This window comes from Phragmites australis, chromosome 15 (assembly GCF_958298935.1).
Source record: "Phragmites australis chromosome 15, lpPhrAust1.1, whole genome shotgun sequence".
Taxonomy (NCBI): Eukaryota; Viridiplantae; Streptophyta; class Magnoliopsida; order Poales; family Poaceae; genus Phragmites; species Phragmites australis.
The window spans coordinates 10,727,939-10,745,135 of NC_084935.1; positions in this window are offsets into that span (position 1 = coordinate 10,727,939).

The following is a 17,197-nucleotide window of genomic DNA, read 5'->3' on the forward strand; positions in this document are numbered from 1 at the left end:
AGAGAGAGAGAGAGAGAGAGAGAGAGAGAGAGAGAGAGAGAGAGAGATGTGCTGTGGGACTGTGTGTGTGCCACTTGAGAGGTAGGGGATAAGGTTGGTTTAGGTGGGGAGAGTGAGGATAAGGTGGGGGGAGGGGGAGGGACATAGAGAAAATAAGTTATTGACCCGAGTCATCGACCCGGATTATTTAGGGTCACGTTCCATGTTCCAAACTAGCGTCCCAAAGAGGTGTCATCCCGCGTCTCTCGATCCCGTTCCTCGACCCGATCGTCCTCGAGTTCTGGTGACTATGATCCGGATTTAGATCCATGACCTCCCCGTTTTGTCGGTGCTGGTGTGCTATCGTGTCCTGCTCCTCCACCTTCACCTTTTCCCAGTTGTTCTTCTTGTTGTACAGCCAGCATAGAACCCACTCGTCCAACGCAACCACGCAAGAAATGAAATGTTAGTATCATTACAAATTGCACGACGCATGAACTGGACCATCAAATATGATCTGTCATGCACCTTCTGGGATCTTGTCAGTCTTGATGCCCCCTTGGCATCTTGCCAGAGTAGAACACCAGCGCCTTCTTGATGCCTGTTATCCTACTGCTGCCCTTCGACGCGATAGGCTGTAGCTGAGCACTAAGCTTGCCAAAGAGCATGTTGCCTTCTTGTGGCTTCCGCGGCGGTGGAGGGGGCTGACGGGGGGAGCCACGCTACAGGGGAGGAGGAGACCGACAGGGGAGCTCAAAACCTAGCGAGATGGGGATTGAGGGTGAAACTTTGGTCACTGATCACTGTGATTGAGAGATTTTGGTGTGGTGCGGGTGGGCAAGATGAGGGAATAACTCACGAGAAATGTAATTCACATAGGGGGTTTTCTATCAAACCGATGCGGTGGGATGGTGTGGTCACACACTACCATTGGATGCAGATCGGATGGCCTCCGGTCACTGTTTGGAAGGTTGCAACTAGCATAGCCAAGGAAGCGACTACGACGGCGACATAACTATGATGGAACTCTTTGACAGCAACAACCCATCACAAAGAAGCACACTCACAGGGGAGTATGATGCAATCACAAAGCATATGGTGTTATTCCGAGATTATTCCCTTAATTGAGGTACTTTGCCGGGCCAAAGTGGGAGTACTGATGAATAATTGCTCTTGTTTGTTATATGTCTGGAGGACCAAGATATTAAGGATGCATCACCCATGTAACTAGCATATTTATTCACTTCTATTTTTCTTTATTATTATTATTTTGTAGATGAATTCCCGACTATGTGCACCATTATCTACATGGCACTGTCGTATTCTCCACCCTATTTTTAATCATTGTCACACAACCAACGCAACCAAGCAATCATTTATTTTTTACAATTTATTATAATTGTCTTTTATTGTCTATAATATCAAGCACAATAGTTTTATGGTTTTCTACATAATCTCTTCTCCCTGTATTACGATATTACATGCAGGATAGAAACAACATACATGGTTAAGTAGACACTTCACACTTCTCTTTGGGATTGATTTAAACCTAGGTCACTCAAGGGAAGAGGGGTGTGGTTCCTCGTAGTGTCATTGGAGAAACTGAGTCAGCAATATCTACACGAAAAGATCCATATGGAAGTCATAGGCATCTTCCAGAAGACTCACAAACCGACCTCGGGAAGAGTTAGCACCGAAGGCAACAAACGGGAGATGTTGCCTATCGGCAAGTTCCTTGCGTCGATCGGCAACACATGTCCCTCCACCATCTTTTGGGAGGGGCAACCCCTCGATCCCCAGACCCATAAATAGAGGATTTCTAATGCCCTGAACCATACGTTATACAATTCGTGGAGGAGCAAGACTAGTCCTTGACTTTACAGCCACAAGAAGGTGAAGTCCTGCTTCATTGTTCCACCGAGTCTTCTAGTTATGTAGGTTAACTTAATCTAGTCTAGCCGGGTAGTCTACCTATGAGGTTGATTACACTGGAGTTTTGGAGCCAAGTACTTGACTACTGTCAAGGTATGTAAACGATGGTGATGTGTCAAATTATCTTTAATTGAATTTTTGTTCATCCATCGATCTGATCTATTTGCGACCTGATTCCTCTAAACTTACCGCAACTTATCATAGTAATGCCTAAAACCTAACCTAGAACCAGGACTCAGCACTACTATAGAAATGATTTAGTGGGATGCCCTAGTACAGACCGTTCTATGTAGCCGTATGTGGAAAGATTACCATATATGGCTCTAAACTAGAACCGTCTAAAGAAATTACGAGGAGCAGCCACAAGTTATTGGGATGCTTTAGTACAGACATTTCCTATTTGGAATTGTATGTACCAAAACCAATAGTACAGATTGTTCCAAACTGGAACTGTGTGTACTATTAGTACAAACCATTCATATTTGGAGCTGCCTGTACTAATACCAATAGTACAGACGGTTCCAGTGATGAGTCATCTGTATTAATAGTATAGATGGCTCTAGTTTGCTATTGGCTATATCATCCCCTTCCTCTTGCTTGAGCTTGTCTAAAACAGAACATATGAGCTCCTCTTTGTACCTTGTGCAGCTATTTGAGGAAGTGGCCAATGATTTTGACCAAAATATTACTAGATTTCGGTAGAAACATGATGATTCATTGGTATTTGTTACTCCAAGTTGAGCATTTTGTTCTAATTTGGTTTAGATGATCTAGATTTGGTTTGGAGAAGTAGCTAGATCTAGATCTAGTTTTTTTTTCATGATGATATAGAATTGTTCTAGGTATTAGATGATATAGATGATCTAGATTTGTGTTTGAATTTGGTCATGAGAGATCAACTATATGTAGAACAATTAAATGCTACATAGTATTTTATGATAAGTTTTTATTTAATGCTACCCCTTATTAGGTACACATGTATATAATGTGTAATGATAATCATTAATTATTTTTGAATTAATTTCTCATGTATATGGTAATGTATAGATGTATATAATGTAATGATAATCATTCTTTATTTTTGAATTAATTCTCATTTCTATGGTTAATGCATGGTTGCATGGTAGCTCCATTTTTTCGATGAAAAGCTAGCTAGATTGCTCTCTTTTCTGGTTAATTTAACATTAATTTACTCCATACATTGTTAGATGGATCATGGCTAGATGCACAGTTCTCGTATGAACCAAGGGTATGTTGATAGTGTGATGACTTTTTTGACAGCTTTCAAAGAGGATCATTTGAAGAAGGGTTTTGAATTTATATATTGTCCTTGTTGTGATTGTAGAAATGAAAAATCCTTTCTCAGACTGAACACAACCCTACAGATCCAAGCACACTTAATTATTATGTGTTTTAAACCAGATTACACGTGTTGGACCAAACATGGTGAAGAGCATAATGTATTACATGAAGATGTTGGTATCGTCGAAGAATCCGAAGTTGATGAAATAAGAGAAGATGATAAGAAATTTGGTGCATATGATGATTGTGCCACCGGGTGTCTTGGGTGGAGTTCCGCCAGGCATAAAACACGATTCTCATATTCCCAAGGGGATAATGGAAATCAAGAAGCGGGAGTTCCTGGATCTTCAACAACGAGCCAAATCTGTTATGGAGTACGTGTAGGTGTTCAACCACCTTGCCTAATATGCGCCGGATGAGGTCAATACCGACGAGCAGAAGCAATACCACTTTGTAAACAGCCTCACTTCGAAGATGCAAGACCGGCTATCCGCACATGAGTTCACCGACTTTAACAAGTTGGTGAGCACCTCTCTCATGGTGGAGTTCAAGCTGAAGAACCACCAGGAAGAGAAGAAGCAAAAGAGGGTCCTGTTGCCTTCCATGGGTGAGGGTTCTCAACGCACCCGCACGGAGAGTCCGCCTCCACCATCTCACACGTTGGCCTCGAGTGCTCCACAACCGATGTGGATAGTGCAGTGCCCATTTTTCTCAGCTCCACAAGGGAAGCCTCCAAGACCCATTGCATCTCAGGGCAATGTGACAGGTGGTCCCGGTGGCCCGTGCTACAGCTATTGGTGTGTTGGCCACTATACTCGAGATTGCCCCTACCCGAAGGCGGGAGCCATGGTGACCACTCCAAGGCCACCACCCGCTCAATCTACTCTGCAAGCCTCCCAGGCTACGCATGTCCCCAAGTGTGGCCGAGTGCACCACGTCACCAATGAAGGAGTTCAGGAGGACGATATCGTGCTCGTCGGTACGCTACTTGTGAATTCTCATCCCGCAGTTGTTCTTTTCGATTCTAGTGCATCCATTCATTCATCAAGGAGGGTTATGCTTTGATACACAATATAGTTATCGAGACCCTACCTTCTGCCTACCATATCGATACACCCGGGACTAAGTTAATAACCAATTGGGTTCTTCCTAAGGCCAAGATTCTCATTGAGGGAGTTCAGTTTTCTGCAAATTTGATCTTGCTGGACACTAGATGAATGGACGTAATTTTAGGAATGAATTGGTTAGCCCAATATAGTGCTCGACTTGATTGTGCCAAGAGAGTCGTTTCTCTTAAAAGCCCAAGGGGTGAACATGTTTCTCTTCACCTTGGAGAGGGAGGTCTCCACCTCTATGCTCTAAAGGCTGTCATAGCCACAGATCTCCTGAATATTCCTATGGTTTGTGAATTTCTTGATGTCTTCCTAGAAGAACTACCAGAAATGCCACCCGACAAAGCAGTAGAATTCTATATGGATCTTGTGCCTGGAACAGCCCCAATTTTGAAGAAGTCATATAAGATGCTACCGAACGAGTTAGCGGAATTGAAGAAGCAAATTCAAGAGTTGCTTGCTAAGGGCTTCATTCGTCCGAGCTCCTCACCCTGGAGATGCCCAACGCTCTTTGTCAAGAAGAAGGATGGCACTCTGCCGATGTGTTGATTACCATCCTTTGAATGAGGTCACTATCAAGAATAAGTATCCACTTCCTAGGATCAATATTTTATTCGATTAATTGACTGGTGCTCGAGTTTTCTCGAAGATTGACTTGAGGTTGTGCTACCATCAAATAAAGGTCCAACTGGAGGATATTCCGAAGACGACTTTCTTCACCCGCTACGTGCTTTATGAGTTCACCGTCATATCTTTCAGCCTGACCAACACACTAGCATTCTTCATATATTTGATGAACACCGTGTTCATGGAGGAACTCGATAAGTTTGTCGTGGTTTTCATCGATGGTATTCTTATATACTCCAAGACTGAGGAAGAGCATTCTGAGCACCTCCGTGTTGTTCTTGGCTGCCTTCGAGATCACCAACTCTATGCTAAGTTCAGTAAATGTGAGTTCTGGCTCAAAGAAGTTTCTTTTCTGGGTCATATCTTATCAGAGAACGGTGTCACTGTCAACCCAAGCAAGGTACAAGATGTGCTCAATTGGGTGCAGCCCAAGAATGTCACCGACATCCAGAGTTTTCTTGAACTCACAGGTTATTACTGCCGGTTCATTGAGAACTTCTCCAAAATTGCCAAGCCAATGACTGAACTATTGAAGCAAGGAAGCGTGTTCGAGTGGTCGCGTGAATGTGAGTCAGCTTTCCAAACCTTGAAAAACTGCTCACGACCACTCCCATCCTCGCTCAACTAGAAGTGGACAAGGGTTTCGACATCTATTGCGATGCTTCCCACATAGGCCTCGGATGTGTCCTCATGCAAGAGGGCTGAGTTGTTGCTTATGCCTCATGTTAGTTGAAGCTCCATGAGGAGAACTAACCAACCCATGATTTAGAGCTCGTAGCAGTTGTCCATGCCTTGAAGATCTGACGCCATTATCTATTGGGAAATCTTCTTGCCATTTGCGGAGTTCTCCAACAACAACAGTTACCAAGTGAGCATTGAGATGTCACCGTTTGAAGCTTTGTATGGCTAACGATGCCGAACACCGTTGAATTGGTCTGAATCCGGTGAAAGGGCTTTTCTCAGCCCAGATTTGGTCAAGGAGGCAAAACAGCATGTTCTGACGATTCACAAGTGTCTCCTCACGACTTAGTCCTAACAAAAGAGCTATGCGGATCGCCGTAGACAAGATCTTGTGTTTGATATTGAGGATTTTGTCTATCTTAAGGTATTGCCTCTCAAAGGGGTTCAACAATTTCAAGTCGGAGGGAAGCTAGCACCTCGCCATGTTGGTCCATTTCAATTCGTTGCTCGGTGTGGAGTGGTGGCCTATCAGTTGGACTTGCCTCCATCCCTCTCCACCGTGCACAACGTCTTCCATGTCTCTCAATTGAAGAAATGCATTCGAGTCTCAACCGAAGTCATTGAAGTTGCAAACCAAGAATTGCAGTAGTATCTCTCCTATTGCGAACATCCAATTTGTATTCTTGATGAAGCCAAATGAAAGAAGAGGCACAATTCAATTAAGTTTCTCAAGGTTCCATGGAGTAATCACTCCGAAGGCAAAGCGATGTGGGAACATGAGGAATTAGTTTCTCCAAATTACGAGTGTCGAATTAGTTTCTATTCCTCAGAGTGTGTAAATGGTGCTTTAGTAATATAGATGTCATGAAACACCCTGCATGATGTTGAGATGCATTTACTTTTGAGTAGATGAAAGTTCCATCATTCCACCCACACCACCCGTGGTTTAGTAGGAATCTTGTATCCTTGTTTTTCTTATATATGTACACAATCACCATCAAGTTCCCAAGGAGACCACCTCGCCTTTGTTCTCTCGTGAGTATAAGTGGAACTTGTTACTTTGTCGTATCAGTGAACTGAGATAAGAAAGGATGATGACCCCATCATCGCTCACACAACATCCGCTATTTTCTTGTGGAGTCCTTGTTGAAGGATTTTCTTGTCTAGGTGAATATGGCCCTCAGAAATCTGGGAGTTTTTCCAGATCTAAGAAGTATGCCCTTGCAGCACCATCGTGTCGTTCGGTGATGCTATCATCGTTCCATTTTGGGAACTCTCAATTCCTCGCACCCTACCCGAATCTCGGAACGAGATTCTTTTAGGGGGGGGGGGGTTGTGACAGTCCAAATTGCTTAAGCATGTCATTAAGCATCATGTTTATTGTTTGAGGAAGTTTTGGCATGAAATTCAAATTAAACATAAACTATTAAAATTAATATCAATTGGTGCATTGTGAAGAATCTCACAAAGTTGCTATGAAACATAGGGCTGGAAACTATTTTAGAAATTAGTCCATGCAATGTGAAGAATATAAATGAATTTTTCCAAATTTTGGGGAATTACTTTGAAGGCATAAAAATTACCACAAGTTGGAAAAGCTTGCATCTTTGGAGAATTTTAATTGAAAATTAGCTCAGGCTATTGGGGTTAAACAGTTAAAATGGATTGCACGTGAATTAAAGTTTCACACAAATTTTGTCCCATAGTTTTTTGACCAAGGGAAAGCTTTCTTTTGGATTAAAGAAGTGGTGGGGATATTTTTTTTGGTGGTCACTGTTCATTGTGCCCCACCCGTCATCCCCTCTCTTTCTCTCTGCCTCTCACCGCCGTTTTTGTTGACTACGGAGGGCGGCCGCCGTTGTGGACTTTTGTGGCCGGTAGTCAAGTCACGAGGTCCGAGCACCTTCCAGGGCGTCGGTCGCCCTTATCCCTTGCTCGCTCTCTCTCTTTTCTCTCTCACTCGGCCACCCAGCACAGAGCAAAGCAGAGTAAGCGCAACGCCGCACCGACGCCAAATCCACCATGCCCAAGTGCCAATCCGCTGAGTCCGAGCCACAAGAAGCACCAAGGGAGGCCACCGAAAGTTCCCCGAGCTTCTCCCCACCGGATTCCTCTCCTTTTCGGTCGAACTAAGCATAGAGACACGGTCTTCCCCAACACTGGCGTGTTCCTCCATCGCTCACCGTTGACCTGCCTCACCGCAACTCCTTCATCGAATCCACAACCACAGTGAGCTTCCCCGAGCTCTCTTCTTCCTTGCGTGCGTGTTATTTCGGGTTTAGCCCATGGCCAGTGCGCCTCCTGTTGTACGACCATGCGCCGCTGACCCGCTTCACACGTCGCCGGCCGAGTTGCCACCGGGCCCATCAACCGATAGCCGCACCGTTGGATCCGCATGCTCGCGTAGATGCTCTAGATGTACTCAGCCAGTTCGATTGCACCACCATCTAGCCGCCGGCATGTTGAATCGAGCCTTCGACATGCTGTCACTGTTGTGCTCCATCGCTCGCCGCTTTCCAGCCGTCGCTGTCGATCATGTGTGTATCAGTTAGGTCCGCCGTGCTGCACTGATGCTTTGGCTGCTCTCCCCGGTCCCTGCTGCTGCGCCGTTCGCCGCTGGTGCACTGTGCAGCCAGGCCTTGGGTCGATTTTGACCTGAGTCAAACACCCGGGCCTACTGTCAGCCGCTGAGGCTAGAGTCCCCATGGTGTAAAATGGATTTCAGGCATTTAAATATTTGGTAAATTCAGAAATAGCAAAATCGATTATTTGTTCAAGTATTATTTCTGCAGGAACTTGTAAAATGCATATGCAATTAAATATTACTCCAAAAATTGTGAAACCAATTTTGTTGGGTTTGTTTGAGCATAATCTACATGTTAAAAATACTGGGAGCTATGAAATATGTATTTAAATTTTATGGGTTAATAAAATAGATTTCAGCTTAATTAATCTATAATCAATTATTGGTAGCTCCAAAATTGATGAAATGTCAATTTTGTAAATCCTATTATCTTATGCACTGGTTATGAAAAATACTCACCATCATTCTAAACCTAATTAAACTGTCTATTTTGGGCTAAGCTTAGATTTAAGCTTAATAAATCCAAAAAGGTATTAAATGTTTAATAATGAATCCAAATCAAGAAATATTTGATGCTTTAAACTCATGTCATGATGCATTGCATCTCCACTTTGTCATAAACTATGGAGCATCCGTCATTGCATGTCATTCATGCTCATCATTGCACATGTTCTTCATTAGTGAACAAAGGTCCGGAGCGTGACGCGAGCGCAATCGCGGACAACGCCAACCTTCCACATTTCTGTGAGTTATGTGCAGGAAGTATCAGGCAAACCCCGGAGCAGCAAGGCAAGCATCTAAGCATACTACACCCTTTGTTCAAATTGAATGAAGTCTAAATTGATAAATTATGCTTTATGTATATTTGCATGTGTTGAGTCCAGTGTCGAGCTGATATGGGTGGAACCCATGTTGATGCATTGTCTCTACCTTAACTTATAGATGAATCCTTATCCGTGTAGCCTTGATGATATAGTTGGTGTCTAGCTTCAAAATTATTCGAAATGCTTAGTAATACTTAGTTCCTCGGTACAAATCGAGTGACGATGCTGTCGTTGTTCATGAGCCTAGGCTTAATAACTGTTCACAAATACAAAGATGAGGTAGAAATGTGAGATTGAGGCAAGGTGTGGGCAGTGTTAGGGGTATCTTCTACCCAGGAGGAGTCCTCTGGGCAGTTCGGGAGAGGAGCCTGGATGCCATAGCCCACTTGCATCGTTTAAGGCCGTCTGTCGGAGCAGTTGGCTCTAGCACTTTCCGTACTCACCACATGCTGATCTAATGGTAAGGTAAGCTGTAGGTGTCTAGGTTGCTTACTGTATATGATTTACTTAACCCTGTGGCCTTACTCTTGCTAATAGATCAATGCATGATTCTTGGAGTCAGGCTATTTATATATGCTCTATATAGATTAAGTCTCGCGAGTACCTTCGTACTCACACTGCTCTTTCAGGTTCTGCTGGTGAGGGTGAGGCAGTGTTTGGCTATTTCGTGCCCACCGATGCAGGTGGTGGGCAAGAGTAGTGCATCCTACTCTGGTGAGGAGTAGCTTTTGGCGTGGAGCCTAAGGGCATATGGCTCCACTCTCCTTTTGTTGTTATTAAGGTTTTAATCTTCCACCACATAGCTTCTCTTTGTGTAGACTGTTGCAAATGGTTGCATGCTTAAGAACTTGTAATATAACTTTAATTACTCGCTATGTTGTGATGTACATGTTGGCAATGCATGTGTTCCGATCTTGGGCATAAAACACGTGCCGGGACTACTGGGATGGTATTCTGGTTAATTATTGAGGTTGTGATTATGAATAATTATCCTCCTGATGATTAATTGAAATACTGTTAGGACGGTTCCTCACATGTGCTAGGTTTCACGGTTTGGCCTCAAAACTGTGGGAGGACTAGAGGTCCTCGTGGCATCATCATGAATCTTGCGTCGAGGTGAAGGTAAGTCGTGAAAGTGCCACGGTCGTCCGATGGATGAAGCAGAAAATGGACCAAAATACCCCCGGTGGTAGGTAGGATTGTACTACAAGAGAAAGGTATTTTGGGAACAATCAATGAAACTTATGGGTCATGTTTCCTAGGCTATAAATAGAGGGGTATGGCTAGTTGGAAAGTGTCTCCTTTGAGCCATCCATATAAGAGCCTTGTGCTAGGGTTTTAGAGTTGAGGGAGATGAGTGCTTAGCCTATGCAGTAGGTAAGAGTTTTGAGAGATAAATCTTTGTAATCCACCTAAAATTGGGATGAACACTTTGAGTATTGAAGTTTAAGTTTTTGCATATACTTGAATTCCCCTCCTTCTAGTTTTCTTCTATTGCTTCCCTTGCAAGTTTGCAAATTCTTGGTGTTTTGTTATTGATTTTCGTTTTTCCTTTTGGGCTGAAATTTCAACACCTTGGGATGTTGTTTTTCTTGATGCTAGAGGTATAGAATTCACATACATATGCATATGTGATGGGGTCTTGAATTCCCTTGCCTCTAGACCATCATCTCATAGAGTTTACTTGCCCGATGATCTTATCTTTGTTTTGTTTTTCTTTGAAGTTGTGAGCTTTTGGGCACAAAGACACATGGAATGGTCTTGAATAGAACCTATGGTTCATATTCGATCCGTGGAGTTATATTGTCTTGAAACTTTCCATCTTGCTTTGTCTCTCTGAGTATTTTGCTTCCACTCAAGGTTTGAGGTGTGTTGGGTGATTAAAATAGGAGAAGGTCATATATTTCGTAAGAAATTATTGAGACGCCTATTCATCCCCCTCTAGTCACCAATCTTGATCCTACAATTAGTATCGGAGCAAGGTTTGATCACTTGTTGACCTTAACCGGCTTTGTAATTCATAGGCGACATGGAGAGAAGTGGGAAGATTCCACTGTTTGATGGTCTTGACTTTTTGTATTGGAAGGTGCGCATGGAGGCTTATCTCTTAAGCCAAGGAAGTGCAATTTGGGAGGTAGTTGATTCCAACTACGAGATCCCTGCCGCTCGCACGACTTAGGTTCAAATCGAACAGTATGAGGCCAACAACAAGGTCAGAAATATTTTGTTCACAAGCCTGTGTCGAAATGAGTTTGACAGGGTTCAACACCTTCGTACTGCCTGGGAGATCTGGACTACTCTGAATGTCTTTCTTGAAGGCACTAATCAGATTAAGGCCAGATGCCAAAGCTCATACAACCAAGAATATCAAATGTTTGTGCAAGGCCCCAGAAAATATTTGGATACCATGTTTGCTCGCTTTGATGGAATTGTTAGCAATCTTAGATCAACTGGCATTTTGCCCTATTCTGACCACGAGAGAGCGATCAAACTTCTCTATGCTCTAGATCATAGCATATGAAAAGTGAAGATCTTGAGCATTGAAAAGTCATTAAGTTATGGCACGTTAACTTGTGATGAACTCTTCATCATGCTCAAGTCCACCTAGATAGCCAAGGCGGCTTGGATTGGTCTCAGAAACCCCTTGTCCCAGAACGTGGCGTTGGTTTTCGGACCTAGCGGCGGCAATCCGTCTGGAGTTGATGTTTCTTGTGCTAACATTTTATCTGGTGGTTTTTCTTTGTCTTTCTTGGTATCTATCATAGAGGAGCAGGTGGATATACTTGATGATGAGGATCTTGCACTAATCATGAAGAAATTCACCCGCTTTTACAATAACCATCGAGACCGGAGGAAGGGTAGTTCCCGTGCCTGCTTTGAGTGTGGTGACACTACCCACTTCAAGGCAGACTGCCCCAAACTCAAGAAGAAGGAAGACCGCGACCACGACTACGATAAGCACAAGAAGAAAATAAGAAGCCTATCTTCAAGAAGAACCAGGACAAGATGGACAAGAAGGCGGCCAAGGCGACTTCTAGGGCGTTTGTTGCAGCTCTCAGTGACATCGAGACCTCTTCAAGCGAGGAGGAGAGTTCGGAGGAGGATGAACCGCAAATGAAGAGCAAGAAGAAAGCCAAGGACTTCACAGGCCTCTGCTCCGAGCTTGATCCCTCCAAGGTATTACCTTCTTACGACCAGCTTTCCATTCAAGTTGATACCTTGAATGATGCTCTCATTAGCCAGGATAGGTTACTTAAGAAAGCTGTGAGTGAGTTAAAGGAACTTAGGCCTAAGTATGAGTTTGTTTCTTTTGAACTTGCACTTCTTAGGTCTAGGAGTGATTATGAGGAGTGTGAGAATTGTTTGGTGGTTATGACAAAACATGCCGAGCTTCAGGCTTTGCATGCTCAAGTTTCTAGTCGACTTTAGACTACTGAGAAGAAGTCTCTTGAGGAGGAGTCTATGTCCACTCTCTAAGGTACTTGCAAGAATTGCCCTTTGCTTGCAAAGGATGTTGAACTGAAAGCCAAGCACATTAAGGAATTGGAATCTAGATGGGAGAGTGCTGGGAGTTTGAAGGATATGCAGCCAAATTGTTTCACCTGCACCATCTTTCAAGATAGACTCAGTTGGGTTAGAGGGCAAGTTGAGAAGCTTTTGGTCGAGAATGAGTATCTCCTTTCTCTAGTGGAGAAATGCTCAGAGGGCAAAGGAAAAATGAACTTGATTTTGGCCAAGACCATGATGTGTGCTGATAAGGCGGGTTTGGCTCTTGGGTTAGGTTTTGAGAGGGTGGCTTACAATGGGGAGAGTAAGACTGTTTTCACCACACCTACTACCCTAGAAGCTGAGAAATCCAAAATCAATGTCACACCATAACCCAACAAAAAGAAACCCACACCACAGCCTACCAAGAAGAAGCCCGCACCACAACTCAAGAGAGCCCCATAGTCTCATATGAGAGCCCCTGTGAGAGAACCTAGGGTGACCGACAGTCGATTTCTCGAGAGACGCTACCACTGCACCTACTGCCTGAGAGAGGGTCACTTGGTTGGGTTTTATTTTCGCCGTAGGAGGTTTGAGCGGCGTGAGTGGGAGTGGAGTACCCGGGATATGTACCGCCCCTCTATTGGTGTACATGAGCCTTTTCCTCATTCCTACCCATGAGTCTCTAACGCTTTTCAGTCTCTTCCTAGAGGTGGTGCCTGGCATGGATCCTACCATGACTCATATGGTTTTGGTTCACATGTAAGAGGATTTGAGTCACAACACTTTGATAGACCACGCTCTCCTCGACGTGGTACTCGCCCTTAGCATGCTAATGCTAGGATTTATTTGCATGCACCCGCTTTTACTACCTTAGGGTGGATGACCCAGTACTGGATTCTCAAGAAGTTTATGACTAATCCCAGTACTAAGCCATCTACCTACTACTCTTCTCGCATGTAGATGGCATGCGGAGGCTTGGAGAACAAGTGGCTCATTGACTCTAGTTGTTTGCGCCATATGACAGGAGATGCATCATGCTTCTCTAGCTTCACCCCGACGAAGCGGCATGAGTACATCACTTTCGGGGATGATCGAAAAGGAAGGGTGAACGATAAAGGTATGGTAAGGGTGAATGAGAGTTTTACTCTCAAGGATGTAGCTTTAGTGGAGCATCTATGATAAAATCTTTTCTCTGTATCTCAGTTGCTAGATGAGGATTTGGAAGTGCATTTCAAAAGTGATACTTCTTGAGTTCTTGATTGTTCTGGCGCTTTGATTTGCAACATTTTAAGAGTTGGGAGAGTTTTTGGAGCTAATTTTTCTGAGTCTCTTAGTTATTCTCGTTGTTTGATTGCTTAACCTTCTTTTGAGCTTTGGATGTGGCATAGGAGACTAGAGCACATGAGCTTTGATTTGCTTACTTGTTTGAGTGCCCTACGCTTGATCCGAGGATTGCCTAAGCTCAAGTTTGAGAAGAATCTTGTTTGTGCTCGCTGTCAGTATGGCAAGATGATTGCTACCTCCCACCCACCAGTCAATCTTATGATGACTGAATGACAGGGATAATTTCTCCATATGGACACTGTTAGTCCTTCCCGGGTTCGTTCGGTGGGTGGGAAGCGGTATGTACTTATCATTGTTGATGATTTTTCTCGCTACTCTTGGGTCTAATTCTTGTGAGCAAGGATGAAGTGTTCTCACACTTTAGGAGCTTGTCTTTGAGATTGTTTAAGGAACTTCCTGATTCATTGAAAGTAATTCGCAGTGATAATGACACCGAGTTCAAGAACTATCTCTTTTTTGCTTTCTGTCTTGAGCATGGCATTGAGCATCAATTTTCTGCCCCACACGTTCCTCAGCAAAATGGCGTGGTTGAGAGGAAAAATCGCACTTTGGTGGAGATGGCTAGGACGATGCTCGATAAGCATATGACTCCTAGGAAGTTTTGGGCTGAGGCAATTAGCACAGTATGCTACATCTCCAATCGGGTTTTCTTGTGCTCAATTTTAAATTTGACTTCTTATGAGTTGCGCTTTGGGAGGCAGCCGAAGGTCTCACACTTGAGAGTATTTGGTTGTTGATGCTTCATTCTAAAGCGTGGAATCTTGACAAGTTCGAGTCGCGTTTTTCCAATGGTATTTTATTGTGGTATTCTCTTCATGGTCATTCTTATATGTCCTTTAATCTTTACACTAACACCATCATGGAGTCCTATGATGAATCAACCCTTTGTGTTAGTGCTTCCTTTGAGTGTTCAGGTGACCATGAAATTGGTGAAAGCATCCTCTTGGATGGCGACCTTCCAGCTCTTGGGGATGAAGATAATGATCCACTACTTCCTACTACACTCACTCCCGAGCTTGCTCCTACCTCTTCTACACCGGTAGAGGGTCCTGCAGCCTCTTCTTCCATTTTAGCTGCTTTCGAGCATCCACCAGCAGTGTTTGAGGGAGAGGTCTTCTCACAGCATAAGGCCTCTCAGCACATTCAGCGGCATCACCCACCACACCAAATGATTGGCGACCTCAGCGAGAGGGTAACTCGTTTCAAATCTGCTCATCATGCTCACTTTATTGATTTTGCATTCGTTGCTTCTTTTGAGCCCCATGATGTTGGACAAGCTTTATCTTATTCAAATTGGGTCAATGCCATGTATGAAGAGTTAGAAAGTTTTTGAGAGAAACCAAGTTTGGGTCCTAGTAGAACCACCTCCTAATGGGTTTTCAAAAACAAATAGGGGAGGATGGGTCTGTAGTGAGAAATAAGGCTAGGCTTGTGGCTCAAGGTTTCACTTAAGTAGATGGGATAAACTTTGGAGAGACCTTTGCATCAGTAGCTAGTCTAGAAGCCATTAGAATTCTTCTTGCATTTACGGCATCCTAAGATTTCAAGTTGTACCAAATGAATGTCAAAAGTGCTTTCTTAAATGGTTTTATAGAAGAAGAAGTCTATGTCAAGTAACCCCCAGGTTTTGAGCACCCCAAATACCCTTATAGAGTGTATAAGCTTAGGAAGGCTTTGTATGGGCTTAAGCAAGCTCCTCGAGCTTGGTATGATAGGCTTAAGTCGTTCTTGCTAGAGAATGGGTATGAGATAGGGGTCTGTAGATAGAACTTTATTCATTCTCAGGCATGGCAATGATTTCCTACTTGTTCAGATTTATGTGGATGATATCATCTTTGGTTGTTCTTCTCATGCTCTTGTGGCCAAGTTTGCAAATAATATGAGCATGGAATTTGAGATGTCGATGATGGGTGAGCTCAACTTCTTCCTTAGACTACAAATCAAGCAATGCAAGCAAGGTACATTCATCCACCAGACAAAGTACACCAAGGATTTACTGAAGAAGTTCGACATGGACGATGTGGAGCCCTTGGCCACACCGATGGCTACATCAACAATGTTTGATCTGGATGAAGATGGAGAGGAGGTGGACCAGCAAGAGTACAGGAACATGATTGGCTCCCTCCTGTACCTGATGGTGAAAAGACTGGACATTCACTTCGTCGTTTGCTTGTGTGCACGCTTCCAAGCTTCACCAAGGACGTCTCAACGCCAAGCGGTGAAATGCATACTCATGTACCTCAAGCACACCTTGGAGTATGGTCTTTGGTATTCTGCCACTTCTTCTCTTTCTCTCTTTAAGTTTTTCAGATGCAGATTTTGCTGGTTGTAGAATTGAAAGGAGGAGTACCTCTGGTACGTGTCATTTCTTGTGCATTTCTCTTGTGTGTTGGTCTTCTCGCAAACATTCTAATGTTGCGCAGTCTATTGCTAAATCTAAATGTGTAGCTGTTGCTCATAGATTTTGTGGATGGTTGCTACGTTGAGAGATTTTGGGTTGGATTTCAAGAGTGTGCCACTTTTGTGTGACAACACTAGTGCTATCAGCTTATCCAACAACCCAGTTCAGCATACAAGAACCCAACACATAGATGTGAGATTCCATTTTCTGAGAGACCACAATGAGAAGGGAGATATTGGGTTGAGCTACATTGATACCCAACACCAGCTAGCCGATATATTTACCAAGCCTCTAGATGCAACCAGATTTGCCTATTTGAGATGAGAGCTTGGAGTGTACCATCCCTATGGCATTGTGTGAGGGGGAGCTGCCCTTTAAAATACTCTATTTTACTTTTGTTGTATTTGCATTGCATCTCATTACGTAAGATAATTATGGTAGTTGAGCTTTGACTTGTATGTCTTTAGCATTTTCTTGTGCTAGGCTTGAATTTGAACTAAGTTGAGTAGTTGTGCGGAGCAATCTTTTAATCTTAGGCTATTCTTGATGCTTTGACATGAAATATTTCAAGGAAGCTAGCTTTCCTTAAGATGAAATTTGGCAATTTTATGAATCATGTGGGCTATGGAATGCTACACTCTTGATTACCATGTTCCTAATTGCTTAGGCTTAGTCAATGCTTGTGTTAAGGCTAGTTTGATGAATATCTTGCTCTAGAACTTCTTAGTTCAAGACAGTGGATTAGGGAATATTGCACTATATTTTCTGTCTTTGTCAAATGTTTAGCTCATGATAGAACTTTGAGGGAACATATGTTTCATGTGTCGCAAAGGTACTATTTAACTTGATCTTGTGACCATCATGATAACTTGTGCAAATTGAATAATCATGAAAAATCAAGTCTTTTGTGATAAAATATGTC